A 20,247-nucleotide genomic window follows, 5' to 3' on the forward strand; every position below is an offset into this window, starting at 1 on the left:
ATCCATGTACTGCCAAATCTAGAGACACAGGGGGTCATTCCGACTGACCGGCGGTGCCCCGCAGGGCATTCTGACCGCGGCGCTTTGGCCGCGGTCAGTGCAGGAAAACCGGCGGTCTCCCGCCGGTTTTCCACTGCCCGTCAGAATCCTCCAAGGCGGCGCAGCATGCTGCGCCGCCTTGGGGATTCTGACACCCCCTACCGCCATCCTGTTCCTGGCGGTTCGCCCGCCAGGAACAGGATGGCGGTAGGGGGTGTCACGGGGCCCCTGGGGGCCCCTGCAGTGCCCATGCCAATGGCATGGGCACTGCAGGGGCCCCCGTAAGAGGGCCCCGCTTGTATTTCACTGTCTGCATAGCAGACAGTGAAATACGCGACGGGTGCAGTAGCACCCGTCGCACCTTCCCACTCCGCCGGCTCGATTACGAGCCGGCTTCATGGTGGGAAGGTCGTTTTCCCCTGGGCTGGCGGGCGGCCTTTGGAAGGCCGCCCGCCAGCCCAGGGGAAAACTCAAAATACCCGCCGCGGTCTTCCGACCGCGGTACGGTATTTTGCCGGCTCCCGCCGGGCGCGCGGTGTCCGCGCCCGGCGGGAGTCAGAATGACCCCCACAGTGACATATACACTGAGACACTTCAGGATGCAGTAATGCATGTAGTGGGACACAGAGATACTTTCTATACACTGACATAGCCAGACACACACTGATGTATACGTGACACATCCAGACACACTCTCTTACATATATTGACACATCCAGAGATGCAATTATCCATGTACTGACAGATCCAGGCACACATTGGTGCATGCAGTGACACAGCCAGGTGGACACTGATGTATTCAGAGATTCATTCAGATGTACACTGAGGTATATAGTGAGACACCTAGGCAGACAGAGAAGGATAGAGTGACACTCACGCACCTAGGAGTACACTGTTGTATATACTGCCACAAACAAGCACACACCAATGCATACACTTATTCTCTCAGATAAATATATATATAGATATAATAATGAGACACTTAGTTGAACATTGACATATAAAGAGGTACATGGGTAGGTACACACTAATACATACACTGATATACTGACGGACAGATTGATGCATAGACTTAGACAGGTAGCTACACACTAATGTATAGACCGACACACCCAGGTACACAGCTATGCAGAGGCTGATACACCCAGTCATATGGCGATATATATACTGACGCACCCAGACCTGAATACTGTCAGACATCTTGAGAGAGATTAATGTATACAGTAAGAGACTAAGGCCCTCATTATGACATTGGCAGTAAATGCCAATTAATGCCACGGTGACGGCCACCAACATACTGCCGCAGTGGCGAATATCAGTTCGTCATATTATGGTACACACACACCAAACCAACAGAATACTGCCATATACACAAATTCGCCAGCCCAAAGGTCAGTGGTAAAGTGTTGTTACAAACACCCTTACCATTATGCCATCAAAACAACGTCCACCACATTATGACCCACGAATCTCCACGGCGGACATTCAACGGTGGTAAACCATTGGCGGTACACACTGGCGCCCTCAGAATGGCCACCCAAATACAAAACAACACATCATTGGCCAATACCAGAAACACACACCTGACACTCATACACACACTACAACCACACACCAACTGCACTATATAACACACATGCACATTACACACAACCCTGTATGAATACCAAAAAGCGCCACAAGACTAATGCGTAGAACACTGAGACAACTACACACACACACCACAAACACCCATCTGTCCGTCACGCACCCCACATCCCATACCCCACCACATCAATTAACATCCTCTGCACAACTCACAATACCCATGTCCCTATTAAGGCACCCCTGTTTCACTGATGAGGAGTTGTGGGTCATGGTCGAGGAAATAGACAGGGTAGAGCCACAGCTGTTTGGAGCACAGGTACAGCAAATATGAAGATGGAGCTATGGCGGAGAATCATGGACAGGGTGAACGCTGTAGGACAGCATCCAAGAACAAGGGATGACATCAAGAAGGGGTGGAACGACCTACAGGGGAAGGTTGTTCTGTGGCAGCAAGGCACCAGCTCACCGTCCAGAGCACTGGTGGTGGACACCCACCTCCTCCCCCACAGCTCACAGCATGGGAGGAGCAAGTCTTGGAAATATTGCATCCTCAGGGACTCACTGGAGTTGCCGGAGGACTGGACACTGGTGAGTCAATATTTACTACTTGTCACCCCTCCATACCTGCATGCCATCTCACCCCATCACCCTCACCCTCACTCCCATTACTCCACTCCATCCCATACATTGACCTACACATCTGACTAACCCCAATGTCAAGCTCTGCATGCTATACCAATGCATGGACAGCCCTCCCAGCCCTGCATGGACACCCATCACCAAAGCATGCAAAGCATGGAGAACTAACAAGCACACAATCCATCACCATACACAAACAAAGGTGGCAGGACAATACCAACAATAGAGGGGAAGAAAGGGATGTACAATATGTCACAGATAGGACATATAATACATCACTTACATTCCCACAGGTGAACCAGCTAATCTCAGCAGCGAGGAGGTACCCCGACTAACTAGTCCCCCAACAGAAGACTCCCCCAGTGATGACAGTAACTCTGGACTTTAGGATCTGGATGAACTACCTGGCCCATCAGGGACCACTGGTCAGTCGGCCACCCAAGCACCCTCACAGTCCACCACAGAGCCTCCCCCGTATGTATCCAATACCACAGCACCCACCCACCGTCCCCACACCTCTGTCCCCAGGACACGTCAATCAGCAGTGTGCCCATCTGTACATGGAGCCCAGTCCACACCTCACACCCAAGACAATCAGGGACCTGGGGTCAGTGGCAGTGGGCACACCCTTCAGGGGACAGAGGCACGGGGAACAGGGACAATGGGAGGACCACTGTGCCCCAGGGGGATGACAGGCCCAGGGAACCGACTCTCCAGGAGGCACTCTCTAATGTCCTGGGGGCTTACCAACAATCCCAGGACAAGATGGGCCAGATCCTTACTAACATGCAGGAGAACAAGTGGCTGCAGCAGGTACACCATCAGAAGATCAGGAAGGATTTGCAGGCCCTCAACAACAGCATATATAGCCAACATCATGAGTGAATGGACAGCACGCCAGCGAGCCCCTACCACTAGCCATTCTACTGACCAGCCCACCACTTCTGCTGCAGCCAGTGGGAAGGAGGCCCTGCCACAGGACCCACAGGCCACCAGCACCCCTCCTCCTGCAGAAGGTGAACTACCCCACAAACGTTCCCTGCGACCCAGGCAGAAGCCAAAGACACTTGCCAAGACCAAGACCACCACCAGGAAATGAGACCCTCCTGAATGTCCCACTTGCGTCCCACCTTGTCACCTTGTCCACTTTGAACTGCCTTTGCTCCCCTTCCTATGGCCCCTTGGACACTGGATTTGTGCTTCAAACAGACTGGAACAATGCCCTGGACTTTCCTTAACAATCACCCCATTCCATTGCACTTTTCCATCAATTACTTGCACTACAAAAAAGTACCTTAACACAACCTAGGTGAAAGTATTTAATATGATGAAAATGTTCATATATGGAACAGTCACATCATGTGCAAATGATCTGAACACTATGATAGCATGCATTTTATGACCTGTATCTGTCTGTAGTCATCACAACAGTACACAGTTGTCATATCACCAACATCTACAAAATAAGAAGCCATGGGTGACAGCAAGGAGAGATGCAAAAGAAGTGAATGCCATCCTGTTACAGCCACACAGAAAACATCAATAATCAGAGGAATGGTCACTTCCACTGTCTCACCTGTGCGTCATTGGAAGTATTGACGTATAAGTGATGTTATGTTGTCCACATTCTCATCCTCTGCCTCCTCCTCATCCTCACTGTCCTCAGGGTCCACTGTTGCCACAAGTGCATTTCCAGTCTCCTCCTCCTGAAGAAAAGGCACATGTCATCTGAGGGCGAGGTTGTGCAACATGCAGCATGCTACTACTTTCTGGCAGACCTTCTCGGATGATTAGCACAGGGATCCACCTGTCAGATGGAGTCATCTGAACCTGTCCTTCAGGAGGCCAAAGGTCCTTTTAATAACCCTCCTGGTTCGCCCATGTGCATCATTATAATGATTCTCAGCCCCTGACCTGACATTCCTTACAGGGGTCAGGAGCCACAATAGGTTTGGGTATCCAGAGTCACCTGCCAGTATTGAGTGACAAACATTAGCATTATACAACGCTATGGGATCAACACCAAAAGGCATACGCTGACATACATTTGGTGGGGAGTCACGCCGACCAATTAGCCACAACCTGTGCCTCTGTAGTTGTGCCATCAATTTGGGATGCTGCAGTCCTCAGGACGAAGGCATCATGCACCAACGCAGGACACTTGGCAGTGATGTGGGAGATGTACTGGTCAGCCAGGCACACCATTTGCACATTGAGTGAGTGGAATCTCTTCAGATTCCTGAACCCTTGTTCATTCTGGCGGGGGGCAAAAGCAACATGTGTACCGTCAATCGCCCTAATAATATTGGGAATATGTCCCATTACATAGAATCCTACCTTCACAGTGGCCAAATCTTCCACATGGGGGAAAGCATGTGTTTCACCAGGGCAGACAAAACCCTTGCCAGCACGATGAGAACATTCCTGCTGCCAAGCCCATTGTCACTTGGAAAGAACCAGTTGCCAGGAAATGGAGCACTGATAGAACCTGCACTAGAGTGGGGATCCCAGTGGGATGATGGATAGATGATATCAGATCAGGCTCCAATTGAGCAAACAGCTGTGTGATTGTAGCCCTATCCAGTCTATAGGTGAGTATTATGTGCCTGTCCTCCAGTGTAGCCAAGTCCACAAGAGGTCTGTACACGGGGTCTTGTCTCCTCCTCCGACTCCTCCGCAGTAGTAGGAATCTAAGGGACACAAGAGTAAGTAGGCTGACACAATTTGAACAATGGAACCACCACATCAGTGTACATGGAGCAGTAATGTGATGGGACATTGGTAATGGCAATGTATGTGCAAATTATAGAAATGATGTAGTTCTCGACCCAAAAATGGCAACCACTTGTCCCGTATGTAGGGACAGGAGGAAGTGAAGTAACTCTGCCGTCATTGCGCGTCATGGCGGAAGGCGGTCTTGCACCGCCATGCCATTCCTCATTAGATAGCATGGGGCTCTATGGAGTACATTGGCCAAGGGGGATCACCGGTGGTGGTGACGGTGTACACAGCCGCGGACGTGCCTGCCATTTTCTGTTTATAACCTCACTTGATTCCTGACTTTCTACAGGACAACACCCACACTGCCTGTGCTGCTGTGACCTGTGTCTAGATCTTGCCATGGCCCTTGTGAGTGGGGAAAGGGCCCTTGCCTTCACTTTGGAGGAGTTGGAGCAGTTGGTGGATGGGGTTCTGCCCCAGTATGGGCAGCTGTATGGGCCTCCAGACCAACAGGAGAGTACACCTTAGGCACGAGGCATGTGACAAGGTTGCATGGAGATGTGTGTGCAAGTATTGTGTCATTTGGGGGGTCGTATGCCTGCATATAGTGTACATGGTGGGCGCTGGGTGATGTGTGTGCCAATGGGGATGGCAGGGGATTTGTGGCCATATGTGTGACAGGCTGGATTGTATGTGTAATGGTGTCCTCCTGTCTGTGTTTCCCCTGTAGGTCAGCACCCATTAGAAGAAGGACATGCGGACCATAGGGGTCTACAGCAGGTGGAGCCCCCGCTGTAGGAAGAGGTGGGAGGACCTGAAATGCTGGGGATGCCCTCCCAACGAGGGTGGGGTGCTCGTCAGAACCTGACCCCCCTGATGGCCCGCATACTGGCGGTGGCCTACCCAGAGCTGGATGGGCTCTTGAGGACATCACAGCAGCCACAATGGGGTAAGTACAGTGTGAGTTAAAACTATGATTGGTAGGTGGCATGGGAACCTGGTTGTGGGTGCCAATAACTGCCCCTTAATGCCAGCTCAGAGAACTCAGCATGATCCAGCTCAAGGGTAATGGTTTTATTGCTAAATCTATTAACCTAGCTAGGTTGTATTCCATGTCAGACAGGGCTTACTGACTCCCAGGAGGGGTGCAGTTGGCGGGGGCTGGCTCATATCTTGCTGTGGTACCTAGCCTACGGAATGCCACAGCGATGCATGGTGCTCAATTGTGATCCCTGTGTATGACGGTAATGTGTATGTCATCTGTATTGTTGGTGCTGCAAATGACCAAGTGCTCCCTTTCTCTCTATCTCCTTTTTTCTTCTTTCATTCTGTCCATGTGTGCATTGGCATCATCTGGCAGAGGAGCAGGGGCACAGGCGACAGAGGGAGCTGCATCCCACAGGACCCAGGAGGCAGAGTCCACTGACGCAAAGGGAGCCAGTGGGACAGAGGGCGTGTGGAGCACCATGGCGGAGACAGTAGGTGACAACACTGATTCAGATACCTCCTCCAATGGAAGCTCCCTGGTGGTGGCGGACACCTCTGGGACCACCCCATCTACAGGTACACCTGCCACCCCCTACCAGCACTGCCCTCCCAGTAGCCCCTCACTGAGTTGCCAGTGCCCGCTCACACAGGAGGGTGGGCATCTCCTTTGCCCCAGGCACTTCAGGCCCTGCCCCCATCAGCCCTGCTCCCCTGAGTGTGGAGGCTATTAACCTCCTGAGATCCATCTCTGTAGGGCAGTCAACCATTGTGAATGCCATCCATGGGCTGGATTCCCAGATGCAGCAATGCAATGCATTCCTGGAGGGCATTCACGGTGTATTGGTGGCCCAATGGAGATTATTCCAGGCTCTGGCCTCCTCTCTGATGGCAGCCAAAGTCCCTGTTCCTACCGTCCCCCTCCAATTACCACTTCCCAGTCCCAATCTCCTCGACTCCAACCCATCCCATGCACACATACAGGCAAGCATGCACAGAAAACATCACACAAGAGTTGCACAGACAAACACAGACAGCACACTTTGAGGCCACAAGCACTCACACAAACAACAGACAGTTGCATACACACAACATCCACTACCTCCACTGTCGCCCCTCCACCTTCTCCTCCCTCACTGTCACATCCGCACTCACACCTGCATGCACCGCTTTAACAGCCACCACCACCATCACCACAACAAGCAACACACTCACCTCACTTGGAGACACCTCTACAAAACATCCATCCATGCGTCTCCTGTGTCCTATCCTACCCTGCCCGCCCCCTCCTAAGAGACACAAACGCATGCACTCAGACACCCAACAGCCATCCAACTCACATCAGCACACTGCCCATGCACCTGCACCCAAGTCCAGCAGACATACACCTCCAACAACCACTCCTTCAACCTCCACTCCCATCCCTCCTCCCTCATCCTGTCACACCGTCCCTAAGAAGCTTTTCCTTGCCCAACTTGACCTCTTCCCTCCCCCCGTTCTGCCCATAAGAGCAGGGTCACAACGATCCAGCCCAGCACCTCAGCCAAACAGTCCATGGGGACATTGGAGGCACATCCTAGTTAGATGCAAGAAATGAAAGGATTCCACTCCACTACCAAGAGGGGGAAGAATCACACTCCACCACCCAAGAGACGGAGGGATCCCACTCTACCACCACAGAGAGGGAAGAATCCCACTTCACCACCCAAGAGAGGGAAGGATCCCACTCCACCAACTAAGAGAAGCAAGAGGCAAGAGGCCCCCTCCAACAGCAATGAGCAAGGAGCCGTCACCTCCAGCAGAGGCTTGCAGGGTATCCCCCCCAACAGCAGTGGGCAAGAAGCCCTCACCTCCAGTTGTGACACAGCAGCCCTCATCTCTGGCTGGGACACAACAGCCCTCACCCCCAGTTGGGACACAACAGCCCTCACGCCCAACTGGGACACAGCAGCCCTCACCTCCAGTTGGGACACAGCAGACCTCACCTCAGTTGAAACACAGCAGCCCTCACTTCACTTGGGACACAGCAGCCCTTACCTCCAGCTGGGACACAGTAGCCCTCACCTCCAGTTGGGACACAGTGCCCTCACCTCAAGCTGGGACACAGCAGCCCTCACCTCCAGTTGAGACACAGAAGCCCTCACCTCCAGCTGGGACGCAGCAGCCCTCACCTCCAGTTGGGACACAACAGCCTTCACCTCCAGTTGGGACACAGCAGTCCTCACCTCCAGCTTCGACACAGCAGCCATCACCTCCATTCGGGACACAAAGGCAGTTGGGACACAGCAGCCCTCACCTCCAGCTGGGACACAGAAGCCCTCAACGCCAGTTGGGACACAGCAGCCCTCACCTCCAGCTGGGACACAGCAGCCCTCACCTTTAGTTGGGACACAGCAGCCCTCACTTTCAGCTTGGACACAGCAGCCCTCACCTCCAGTTGGGACACAGAAGCCCTCAACGCCAGTTGGGACACAGCAGCCCTCACCTCCAGCTGGGACACAGAAGCCCTCAACGCCAGTTGGGACACAGCAGCCCTCACCTCCAGCTGGCACACAGCAGCCCTCACCTCCAGCAGAGGGCATGTAGGTCACCCTCCAGGGACTGTTGTACAAGGAGCCCCCTCCAGAACCAGTGGGCAAGTTCCCTACCTCAGAGACTGTGACCGTGCACTCCTCAGCAAATTGAAATGGGCATGCAGCACCCTCCAGAACCAATGGGCAAGTTTCCCACTTCAGCTGAGGTGCCCTCCACCCCCCTTTCCCATAAGGTGCCTGGCCATTCCCAACACGATGCCCCTGCACAGTGTAGTGTGGATTATGTCAGGGAACAAGTTGGGCCTTGGACTGTGCCTTGTGGCCATGTGGGCCTTTTGTACTTTGGACTGGCCATTGGCCCTTTCGGAACAGTGACTCATGCATTTCTTGCCCTATGGACAATATGGTGGCTGTTAGCATCAAATTACCCTCTCAGTTCTGGAAAAATGTGGTCCATGCATTATTATGACGTGGGTCCTGTGACATTGGCTTTCCTCTGCAGCTGATTGTGTGTATGAATGGCGTGTGTTGTGCGTGAGTGTGTCACTCTCTTTCTCCTCCCTCTCTCCCTTGTGTGCTAGGCGGTTGCCCTTACTGTCGTCATCTTCATCGGCGTTGGTGTTCCAGGTGGAGCATGGTGTAGAAGAGCATCGGGAAGCCTTGAATTTCCAGTTTCATGGCGCTGTTGATCTTCACTGTGTCTCTATTGGTGAGTCTTTCGTCTTCTGTGTTCTGCTTCTGCCATCGTTTTGATGCAGTTGGTACTGCCCCAGAAATCGTGGCGGTTTGCTATGTCTCAATATGGTGGGTGGTACTTTGTCTTTTGATGGCTACCTCCGTGGTCAGTGGTGTTAACGTCCTACGGTTGGTGTGGTACATTGGCTGTCTATGGGAGTTATCACTGTCATGGTCATAATTTCGCAGTAACTATCGCCAGCCTCTTGGCGGTATTACCGCCACTTTAACAGTCACCACCAACGTCATAATGACCACCTGAGTGAGACACATATCCATAGAGTGATACAAGTGGGAGGGAATAAATATATAGAAAAGCTGTGAAGGCGACAGTGATATGGCGGTATGAACAAGGTAACACCTATGAATATTGAGACACAGGTAGAGATACAGTGGTACATTGATTGGTAGATGCAGGAGAAAGTCTTGTGTTCAGTGATGCAGTAATAGACAATCTAAAAAATAGATTCACAGTCACAGGTAAACAAATGTAAATTTAGCATGAAGTAAACTTTGTATTAGAAAATGTTATTGTTAACATTTTTTTTTACATGTGTAAATGCATTCTCTATTTGGTGTCTGGGTATTATTATTATTTTTAAGTAAGAAGATTGAGAATGCCTGGCAAAAGAGAAACAAGGAAAAATAAAAAAAACTGTACTATCCGCTCAAAACAAATAGTAAAAAACTAAATAAGGTGGAAAATGTTCAGAAGAAGAAAGGAGATACTGGTAAGAATAATAAGGACTTTAAAAAAAAAATATGCCGTAAAATGCAAAATGATAGGAGTAAGTTAATTAAAAATATAAATTTGGAATGTAGTGATGAATTGCAATGTATGGATGTTCTAAGAGTTATGAAATCTAATAAGAAGTCTAAGATTTTTCCACAGCAACAATTTATGGAGTTGAGAGTAAAAATGTTTCAAAATGGAGTATTTCTAAATTTATGGAAGAAGAAGAAGTGTAAGAGGAGAAGTGCTGTTACGAAACAAAAGCACTATATTGAGAATGTAATCGACAAAGCATTTGTTGTGAAGTGGAAACTTTTTATTTTAATATTGAATAGAATGAAGACACTGGATAAAACAGTCATGTCCATGAGGAAGAGTAGTTTAAGAAAGAGAATTATTAACAAAAGTAATTTTTGCAATTATTCCAAAGGTGACTGGAGGCACACATCTAGTACAGAACCGTTTTTTAATGAAGAGAGTTACTTCCATGAGAATGCTTTAGTACATGCATTTGATACAAGTGGTTGTTGTTATGAAGTGAAATATGATAATCCTATAGCAAAAGAAAAGATAGTTACATGTAGAAAAAATGATAGCTGAAGAACTACAAGGAAAACATAAACAAGCTCATGTGTACACGTGGAAGTGTAGTTGTATTTGTAGTATCCTCAGGAGTCAATGAATAAATTGAAGACATTTTTAAGATTTTGTTCATAGAGAAGTCTAAAACAAACAATTAAATGCTTCAAGAATTAGATCCTTGCATAGTTAGAAACTATAGTAACTTACGAGGGCATCCTAGGTTTCAACCATTTATTCCTTATATATTCCATCTGTTTTTCGAGAGTGATTTCTCTGGACTCTCATATGCTGTGAACCATATTCTGCAAAAAGAATAGTTGATGGACAGAATGCAGACAAAATCAAACATTCACCTCCAGTCACAGATCTGGGTTTAATCCACCAGTTTTTTTGCTCACCATGCCATTCCAGTTTGGACCCAGCCATATGCAAATCAGTCTTGACCCTGTCAGAAGTCCACTGGGCATGGCCATTGGGCAGGGGGTCATGACTCCTGTCTTTGCTAAGACAGGAGTTATTTCCATGGGGGTTGTGTGTCAAAAAATGGTCCAAGTCCGGGTAGAGCCATGATTTAACCTGACTTGCACCATTTTTTGATGCACAACCCCCATTTTCCCCTACGCTGGCGCTGCCTGGTTAGAGTCATTTTTTTACGCTGACCAGCCTGCAGCGCCGGCTAATGTCAATCCTTAAATAAGGCGGCCACCTGGCACGTAGGAGTGGTGTTACCCGGCGGTAAAAAAAATTACGCAAACCAGCGCCAGCGCTGGTTTGTGTCAAAAAGTATAAATATGGGCCATGGTTTGTTGCTGACAGTTCCATCGCTGTTGCCCGATATGCCACTTCATACATCACTAAGTCAGAAAAAACAGAGCCAAAGGAAACATGGGAGGATATTTCTACAGAAATGTCTCTATCAAACAAATTGTACTTTTTCAGCTTGAAAATGCTTTCACACAGAGAGGTAAGTTCTTATGAGTGCTGTGATAAGTTGAGTTCAGCTAGCTTCTTCTCAAAGTCCATAGGAATTGTTTGGGTTAGCCTAGGCCTTGTGAACACATTAAACCGAGATTCAGTACTTAGCAAAATGTCATCCAGAGAGTACAGATATTATAAAAACAAATATAGTAGACATATACTATTCAAAAAGAAGTATACACCTTGAAAATATGTGTCTTTTTGAAATTCTACAACACTATACATATAGAAGTAATGGTTAAAAAAACATTGAAGAAGGCAAATATAGTGTAGCTGGTTGTGATGGTTTTTTAGTTTGGCATGTGAAGGGTAAATTAATTAACCATAGAAACCTTACTTGTGAAATTGATGAAAACAGATAATTGTTCTATTTGCCACTTTTTCAGCTATTCAAACCTTGGCAATCTGAAAAAGAGTTACTCTGACAATTTGACTGCTTTCAATGCTGTGAAAGATACTATTCATTGTGCAATAGTTCCAAGCTATATGAATATGTTAAATTGAGAAATTGAACAAGAAGAAACAATTGCTACTGAGATTGCAAAGGAAAGTTCACAAAGCAGACAAAGTTCTGCACCTCTTATTCAAGATCTTCTTGGACAGCCAATAATAGAAAGTGAAGCTGCCATAGCAATGAATGAAGTGGAGACAGCAGTGCAATAAGTAGGAATAGAAAATGTTACATTGGAAGATTTCATAGAACAATTCAATAGTGAGCAGAAAGAAATATATATATGTAAATCAAAGGAAAAATATTCCACAAATTACTGCATAAAAGTAATCAAGGTAGGTGTTCAAGTTTAAAACCAATTCTTGTATATGTCAGTGGACAAGCAGGTACTGGAAAAAGCTTTCTAATACAAGCTATAACAACATATCTATAGAAGACTACAGACTCCATTTTATTGTGTGTAGTAACAGCTCCTACTGGATTGACTGCACACAATCTCAAAGAAATAACCTTGCATCATCTACTAATGTCCCCTTAGGACACAGCAATACATTTGGGTACCAAATGTTATCTGGTGAATCTTGCCACAACGTTTCAAGAGTTTTGAAGAAACTAAAGCTTTTCATTATCAATGAGATGAGCATCGTGTCAAAGTTAGTGCTTGCTTTTATGCATTTGAGGATACAACAGATATTAAAAACTGACAATGATGCGCTCTTTGGAGAAAAGCTTGTGATTATCTTTGCTGATTTGTTACAACTTACCCCAGTGGAAGGACAAACTATATTTACGACTCGCGACCACATGAAAAAACTCATAGTTTTTTAGGAAGCATTGAAATTGTAAATATTTGGGTATATTTTCAGTACAAGGAACTGATTACAAACATGTGTCAGGCATCCGATGAGGAATATGGAAGTATTTTGAAGGATGTAAGTGTTGGAATACTGTCAAAAGAAGGAAAATGTTGTTTGGAAACGTGACTTATAAGAAACATATTTCCTTAAAAAAGTGCAGCACAGCTAATGTTTTAATCTATTCAAGAAAAAAATCAATTCTCTACTTAATGCCTACCATTCCTCTATCATTCAAGAATGCACATATTTTAATGAACAATTACTACAACTACAGAATGAGCAAATATTAGAGTTGCTGTCAATTAATAAAATGGAACACAAAGGAGTAACAACACTAGTGAATGACAAACTACAGTCAAAACTGGATTGTTTGGAAAAATCTGTTTCCAAAACTGTGGATTAGAAAAGATTTTGCATGCTTGTAAGAACTGTAAAGTAATTTTGCGATGTATTTTAAATGTTTAAGTAGGATTAGTTGATGGAACTATTGGAAAAGTATTAGATTTTATTCTTTATCCAAACGGAAGTGAAGTTCTGGCAATTAAATGTGATGATCTTGAGGATATAAAAACAGAGAGCAAGATCTGTTGCGTGTTTCTTACTTGTGAAAACCTGTTGGTACGTGGAAAGCACTTTCCTGTATCTCTAGTTCATGCTATAACAGAATATGAGTCTCAAGGTTTAAGTGTAGATGTAGCTTTTATTAATATTGGCAGCACTGTATCATGCATAGAAGATTTGTATGGTTTGGATCTAATAGACTGTGATGACATTATATCAAATGCTGATTCCAGTTGTGTATTGGAGTACAACCGTTTGAGAACCCTGTATGCTCCCCACCAAGAGCAATATCCCATTTATAAAAACCTACTATCTTACCAAAATGAAAAATTACAAAAGATCTGACTGATGGTCAAGAAAAAAGTAGAAAAAGAAAAGACGGAAGTATCAGAGAAAAACAAGAGTACAAGTAATAGTGAAATTGTAGGTTACCAGTTATAAAACTTGTCTGGAGTCAACTGCTACACTAATATAGTTGTTGGTGCACTGTTTATCCTACCTACTGTTGTCCATGAACTTAAAGAGAAAAGGGAAAAACAATTGCACTATTGGCTTTGTTAGAACGTTTGTCAAGTGATAGTACAAAAACATACTCTGCATCTTCTATTAGAGATATTGCAGATATGTGCCCTGGATCTGTACAGATTAGAAAATAAACTCAAGAAGATGCATAATAATTTTTGATGGTCCTACTAGGAATTTTAGAAGAAGGGATGATACCTATTGATGAATTGTTTGGGCTAAGTTTCCCATGGCAGCATGAGTGATGTAATATGTGAGGTCATAAGCACTGTATTACCGAAGTGCAAGTTCTGGTTAGCTCAGGTAGCTACAACTGCTGAATTTCTATGGTTTTATACAAGTAAGTTCAGAACCTAACGATAACGTTCATGTAACTTTTGTTTATATATATATATACATATTTGTAATTTGTTTTCACTAAAAAATAAAGGCTACAGGGACGCGATAGTAAGGTTCAGATTTCACTCAAACAAAACCATTGAAATTCAACAGTTATAGTTAGAGTTATTTCAAGCAACTATAACTCATGGCCTAAGGAAACCATAACTCACATCCTTTCACTCCACAGTTTTTTCTTCAATAATTTGACTACTAATGTTTCATTGCTGTTTTTATTGATGTTATAAAAGTTGTCATGAGTGCTATAATATCTGGGGTAATTAGCAGTGCATATGGGGTCGGGAGTCATAGTTACCTTAGGGCATAAGTCATAATTACTTGAAGTAACTCTAACTATAACCGCTGGATTTCAATGCTTTTGCATGCTTGAAACCTGAGCCTAACTAGAACACCCCTGTAACCTTCTTTTTGTGTGAATTCCTAAGGGTCTTCAAATTGTATTTCTATAACATCCCTATATCATTGTTTTTCAGTGGATTTTTCTGGTTTTTCATGCTATTTCCTAACTATAATGTCCCTGCAACCTTGGTGTGTGAAGGTGTGTGTGAGTAAGTGTGTGACTGGTTGTGTGGGTGAGTGAGTGTGTGGTAGGTGCATGACAGTGTGTGTAATTGACTGTGGCGGTCTGTGAGTGGGTGTGAATTGGCTTTGTGAGTAGGTGTGTGAGTGGCTGTGTGAGTGGTTGTATGGGTTTGTGAGTGGGTTTGTGAGTAGCTGTACAGTGAGTGGCTGTTTGAGTGGTTGCATTGGTATGTAAGTGGGTGTGTGAGTGGATCTGTGAAAGCTGTGTGGTTCTTTGAGTGGCTATGTGAGTGGTTTTGGGGGTCTGAGAGTGAGTGTGTGAGTGGCTGCTTGGGTGTGTGAGTGTGTGCGTGTGTGGCTATATGTGTGTGTGAGTAGGTGTGTGGGTGTGTAAGTGGTTGTCTGAGTAGGTGTGTGAGTGGCTGTATAAGTCTCTGAATGGGTGTGTGTGTGGTTTTGTGGGTCTGAAGGTAGGTGTGTGAGTGGCTGTATGGATATGTGAGTAGGTGTGTGATTGGTTGTATGGGTGTGTAAGTAAGTATGCAAATGTGTGTGTGAGTAGTAGTATATATCTCTGAGTGAGTGTATGTTTTATTTTAAATTGGGGTCTGGATTCCCCAATCCTCCCTGAATCCACCCAAATATACCCAAATCTGTGAGGGTCCTGGGAGGACCCAGGTAGGATCCAGCGAGGATCTGAGGCTCCTTGCATGGTAAATAAAAAACGTTTTTTGTCAATTTCATGCCCATAAGGGTGTGCCTCAGAGGACCCCGTCATTAGACCTGTGGAGTTAGAGTACCTCTACCGTGATCCCTTCTATCACTTTTTATTTCTATTTTCCCTCCTGGGAATCGAGTCCTGATGAACAAAACGACGCAGCCAGCCAATCACAACATTGCTGTTGGCAAGTGGATTTGCGAATGAAAGGAGAATCCACAGAGAATCTGTGGAGGATCAGTGTCCCTATATATACATTTTTTAAATTTTCTTTAATATCTCAAAACTACTTGACGAATTTACACAAAATCACAAAAGAGGTTGCTTTCAGGACCAAGGGCTAGCTTTCTGCCAAATTTGGTATAACTCCATCCAGCGGTTTGACCGCTATTCCTGTTCAAAATCCCTTTAGAAATTAACATGGCAAAAACATCCCCAGCCCCCTACTGCCACGGGGACCAACACCTCTGTTGGACCAATGCAATATGTTATGCAAGGGGGCCATGTAGATTTATATGTGTGTGGGGGGCTGCACAACCCCCCGGCATCACAGGGGACTGTCACCTACACGGGGAAAATGTAATATGGTATGCGGGAGGTGCACTGCCCCCCCCACAGCCACTGCTCCCACTAAGTAAAACAAACACTCCATGCTCCACAGGTGGGAGCTGCCAAAATGATGATCCTGCTTGCTGGAAGCAGAGTTTTCATCTCTTTCATTGCTGCAGACATGCTGGCAGCCAAAGAGATGAAAGTATTGCTCCCACAAGCAGGGAACTGCAGTTCCAGCAGGAGGTGGGGAGCTGACTGTGACCACCGGGGCCTTGAGGCTCTACCCACGTTCCCACATTCTTGATGCCTAGGAATACGATCACAGCTGCAAACAAAGAAGCATTTAATTTTGTACAAATTACCCAAGTGTGCTCTCTCTACTGTTCCACCTTGAAAAGTTATCTGATTAAGATGCTTGAGGAACAACTACATTGGAAAAGACCGAGCAGCAAAGGAAGAGAGGTTGGTCGCACCTTGGAGCCAGGTGAGAGCGATTGAGAGCCTTTTCTGGCCTGCTTTGTTCAATCCTTCATCAGCACCCATTAAATCACAGTTTGAAGCCGCAACTAAAAGATGCTCTTAAAAAATCCACAAGCATGTCAGCTTGAAGAAATGGTTGCACCTCATCCAGAAAAAACACCAATTCACTTGCTGTAGGAATATGGTATCAAGACTGGTAAACCTCTTTTGTCTGACTTAGAGAAGGCTAAGGGCAAGCTAATCTTCTAAATTTTCCATATAATGTGACTGTGGATGAAATAGTATGCACAAGATAAGGTCCTAGTAAGAAGATTGCAAGACACAAAGCAGCAAAAGCGGTCTTGAAAACCATCAAAAGAGATAGCAATTTGAGCTTGTCAGTGTCCAGCCCTGCAATTCTGCGAGGAGCAACCAAATCAGCCTAATCCTACTGGTAAATAACAGAAACTAGCAGTTAAAAAGGGATGCTGACTACCTTAATATTCACTTGCCCAGGACACTGGGCCTTACACAAGAGAGAATTTTCAATGACATGCCAAGTAGAAGTGTTTAGAGAAACAGGAACAGGAACATAAATAAGAATTGCAAAGCAAATTACTGCTGAAAAATTACTTGAAAAGCTTAGTAATGTCCCCGAAGATGGCATCTACATTCCCCAGGTACTTAGAGTGGACAATAATGTGGGATGCACATGGGACTCTTTGAAGAAATCAACTGGAGAGAACGTGCCCTTGCTGAAGAGTAGTCCATTAAATATTCCCAACTGTAAATATGCCAAAATTTTGGAAGAAGTAGCAGAAGAGCAAAAGTTTGATGTCAGGTATTTACATATACATGAACTGAGCATGAACGGTCAGTACCAGTGTCTTGCATAGTTGTGACAAAACCAGCTACTATTTGTCATGGAACTGGAATCTCCTGTGGTAACGCTCACAATGGTGCTGCCCACAATGCATTGCACTATTTACAAGTTATGGTGTTAAGAAAATGAACTTCAAGCAAATATAACAGTATCCTTGAAAAACTACTGCCCTTCAAAATGTTTCCTAGTTGAGTATTTTTGTATTGTTGAGGGCTCGTTTGTGATGTGCTGAGTATAGTCTAAGTAGAGAGAATAAAGCGTATGTAATAATGCAACCAAAATTATAACGGTTAAATTGGCCATCGTCTTTATTATCTTTAGAGGTTATCGTATTGAATGATTCTCCTAATTGAACTCAATATGGCGTACATGAGAAACAATTACTCTAGCATTGAAATGATCCTTATTTTTAAAATCATTTATCTATGTTGCAGCTACTTGCTTTTTGAAGGAAATTCTGTATACTTGTGACTGTAAAAATGGCTTTCATTGAAGTTTTAAAGAATAGCAGTCATACATTTTACTCTTTTGTGTATACTTTTCCATTTTATTTGCCGTTATAGTTAATTATAAAGCAATACCTTTTGAAAGTATTTAAGACACATTAAATTGCAGAGGGAACGGCTGACTTCTGAAGGAATCTGTTTTTTTTCACAAAGTCTATTGCGCGTTTTCATTCTGTAATAAATTGTTTGCTGAAGCATTGGCAAAGTTTTACACGCACTGGGTCACTGGAGACATTACCTCAGTGTCCTTTGCAGCTGTAGTGTAGGAGATGTACTGTACATTTACCCAAGGAGGTAGGACTTAGTAATTAGAATTAAAGAAAGTACTCCAGTTGGGTAGACATTCTGCACAAAACCCTGGGCTGTTTTGGATAAATATGCAGGGCAGGACTCATTCTGGCATGATGCTCTTTTCACAGAAATTAAAACCTCAATAGGAAACATTTATTTACAGATATAAACAAAGCAGGTGTCAATTTTGAAGCTCCACTTCTATAAAGTAATTATCATCCTAATTTCTTGTGCATGGTCAAAGCAAGCAATTGTTTTTTCTCTGCCTTTCTGCTTTGAAAAGTTATATGTAAACCTTGATGGAGGTGTCTGCATCCTGCTTTTTTTTAGCGCAAAATCTCATATAATGACTGTGATGAGTGGGTTCTTTGTTGTCATCTCTGCTGAGACCAGAGATTGTGTTCTCTCTTTAAAAGCTACAAGTATGTGAAATAGGCTAGAGGCCCTGCCTTTTTGATCCCACCCCATATACAGGACCGGTATGCAACGTCTTCCAGCCATTTTCTATAAGATGCACAGCATACTAAAAGGACCCCTAGACCGCATTTCCGGCCAATTTTGGAGCCACGTTCTTGATGCACAGGAATATGACCACACCAAACAGAAGAAGCACATCATGAGTTGCGTGGGGTTGGGTGCTTATAGGGGATAGGCGCAGGGCCTACTCGCAGATCGGGCCCTGTGGTCAATCCCTGCCACAAGCCAGGTTGGGTGCTTATAGGGGGTAGGGCATAAGGCCTGGCTGTAGGCCAGGCCCTGTGGTCAATCCCCGCCACGGGCGGCCAAAGTGGTTAGATTAACATAAAGTAATTAAAATTACTTAATGTTAAAAAAGAGTTACAGAGACATTATTGTTATGAAATAAAATGTACAAAACCATAGTAATTCACTTCAAAACAAAGGTTACTGGGAAGTTATAGTTAGGTTCTGAATTTACTTGCACAAAACCATAGAAATTCAGCAGCTACAGTTATGGTTAACTGAAGTAACTGTACTCATGCTCAAAGGTAACTATAACACTGTTGAAATATATATTTACCTACTGGCAATCGCCAGTGGGTAGTTATAGTTAGGACCTAGTTTCCAAAGGAAAGACATTGTTTTTTTTTTTGTTTGCTTATAACATTGCTTGCATGTTGAATCTTCACAAAATGTTCCAAAAAATATTCCCTACTTTGTCTATTTATGCATGGACATTTTTGGGGTGATCTATTAAGCTGGGGCTGAGAAAAAAGGGGTCAAACATTTGTATTTCCCATGTTATCTCCACCCACAGAGATTTTAGAAATGACTACAGCCCTAACTGCTGAACAAAATTATACCAAATGTGTCAGAAACCTACATCTTGGTCCAGAAAAGAGCCCTTTCTGTAATTTGGTGTAAATCCAAAGCATAGTTGTACAGTAATTAAAGAAAAAAGAAATGTGTATATCTAGGGATGCGGATAATCCTTGTAGCCGACAGCTCTCATGCTAAGATCTGACTGGCCGCCAACACTTCAGCCAGACAATGACAGCTTCTAGTTCTGTTCTCAAGGGGGGGTCACCAAATCAATGGATAAATGGCAGGCCTATTGGTTTTGTCAAAGGGTGACCACATCAATATACAAGGTAAACCTATAGGCTCTGTTAAGGGGTCACCACATCATTATGTGAAGACACACTGTTGGATCGTGTCCTTTCTTCAGGGTCCCCACAGATATTTGCATGCCTTTGCTGAACCTCTTTTTGTTGGCTTTTAGTTTCTGTGCATTTTACTCCTGCTAACCAGTGGTAACATTTCACAGTAGCAAAGCTAGCTCTTCCATAGACTAACACAGTATTACCATATCACATTTAATAAGTGATGAAGTCAGTTTGGGAGGAAATAGAGAGATACTTTTTCCACGCATATGAATTGTGATGTAAACTTCTCTTTAACGGTAAAGTCGGATTTTAAATTTCTATTCTGAAAATGTCTAAAGCAAAAGTGCCTTTCTGCCAGTGTCCAGCGTC

General features: G+C 45.0%; 1 pseudogene; it reads left to right on the forward strand.

The window, feature by feature from the left end:
• Positions 1–17,585, forward strand: part of LOC138276017 (interferon-inducible double-stranded RNA-dependent protein kinase activator A homolog B-like) — a 58,862-nt pseudogene extending 41,277 nt beyond the window's left edge.
• Positions 17,586–20,247: the final 2,662 nt, after the last annotated feature.

The sequence above is a fragment of the Pleurodeles waltl genome, chromosome 2_2 (genome assembly GCF_031143425.1).
Source record: "Pleurodeles waltl isolate 20211129_DDA chromosome 2_2, aPleWal1.hap1.20221129, whole genome shotgun sequence".
In the NCBI taxonomy this organism is placed as follows: Eukaryota; Metazoa; Chordata; class Amphibia; order Caudata; family Salamandridae; genus Pleurodeles; species Pleurodeles waltl.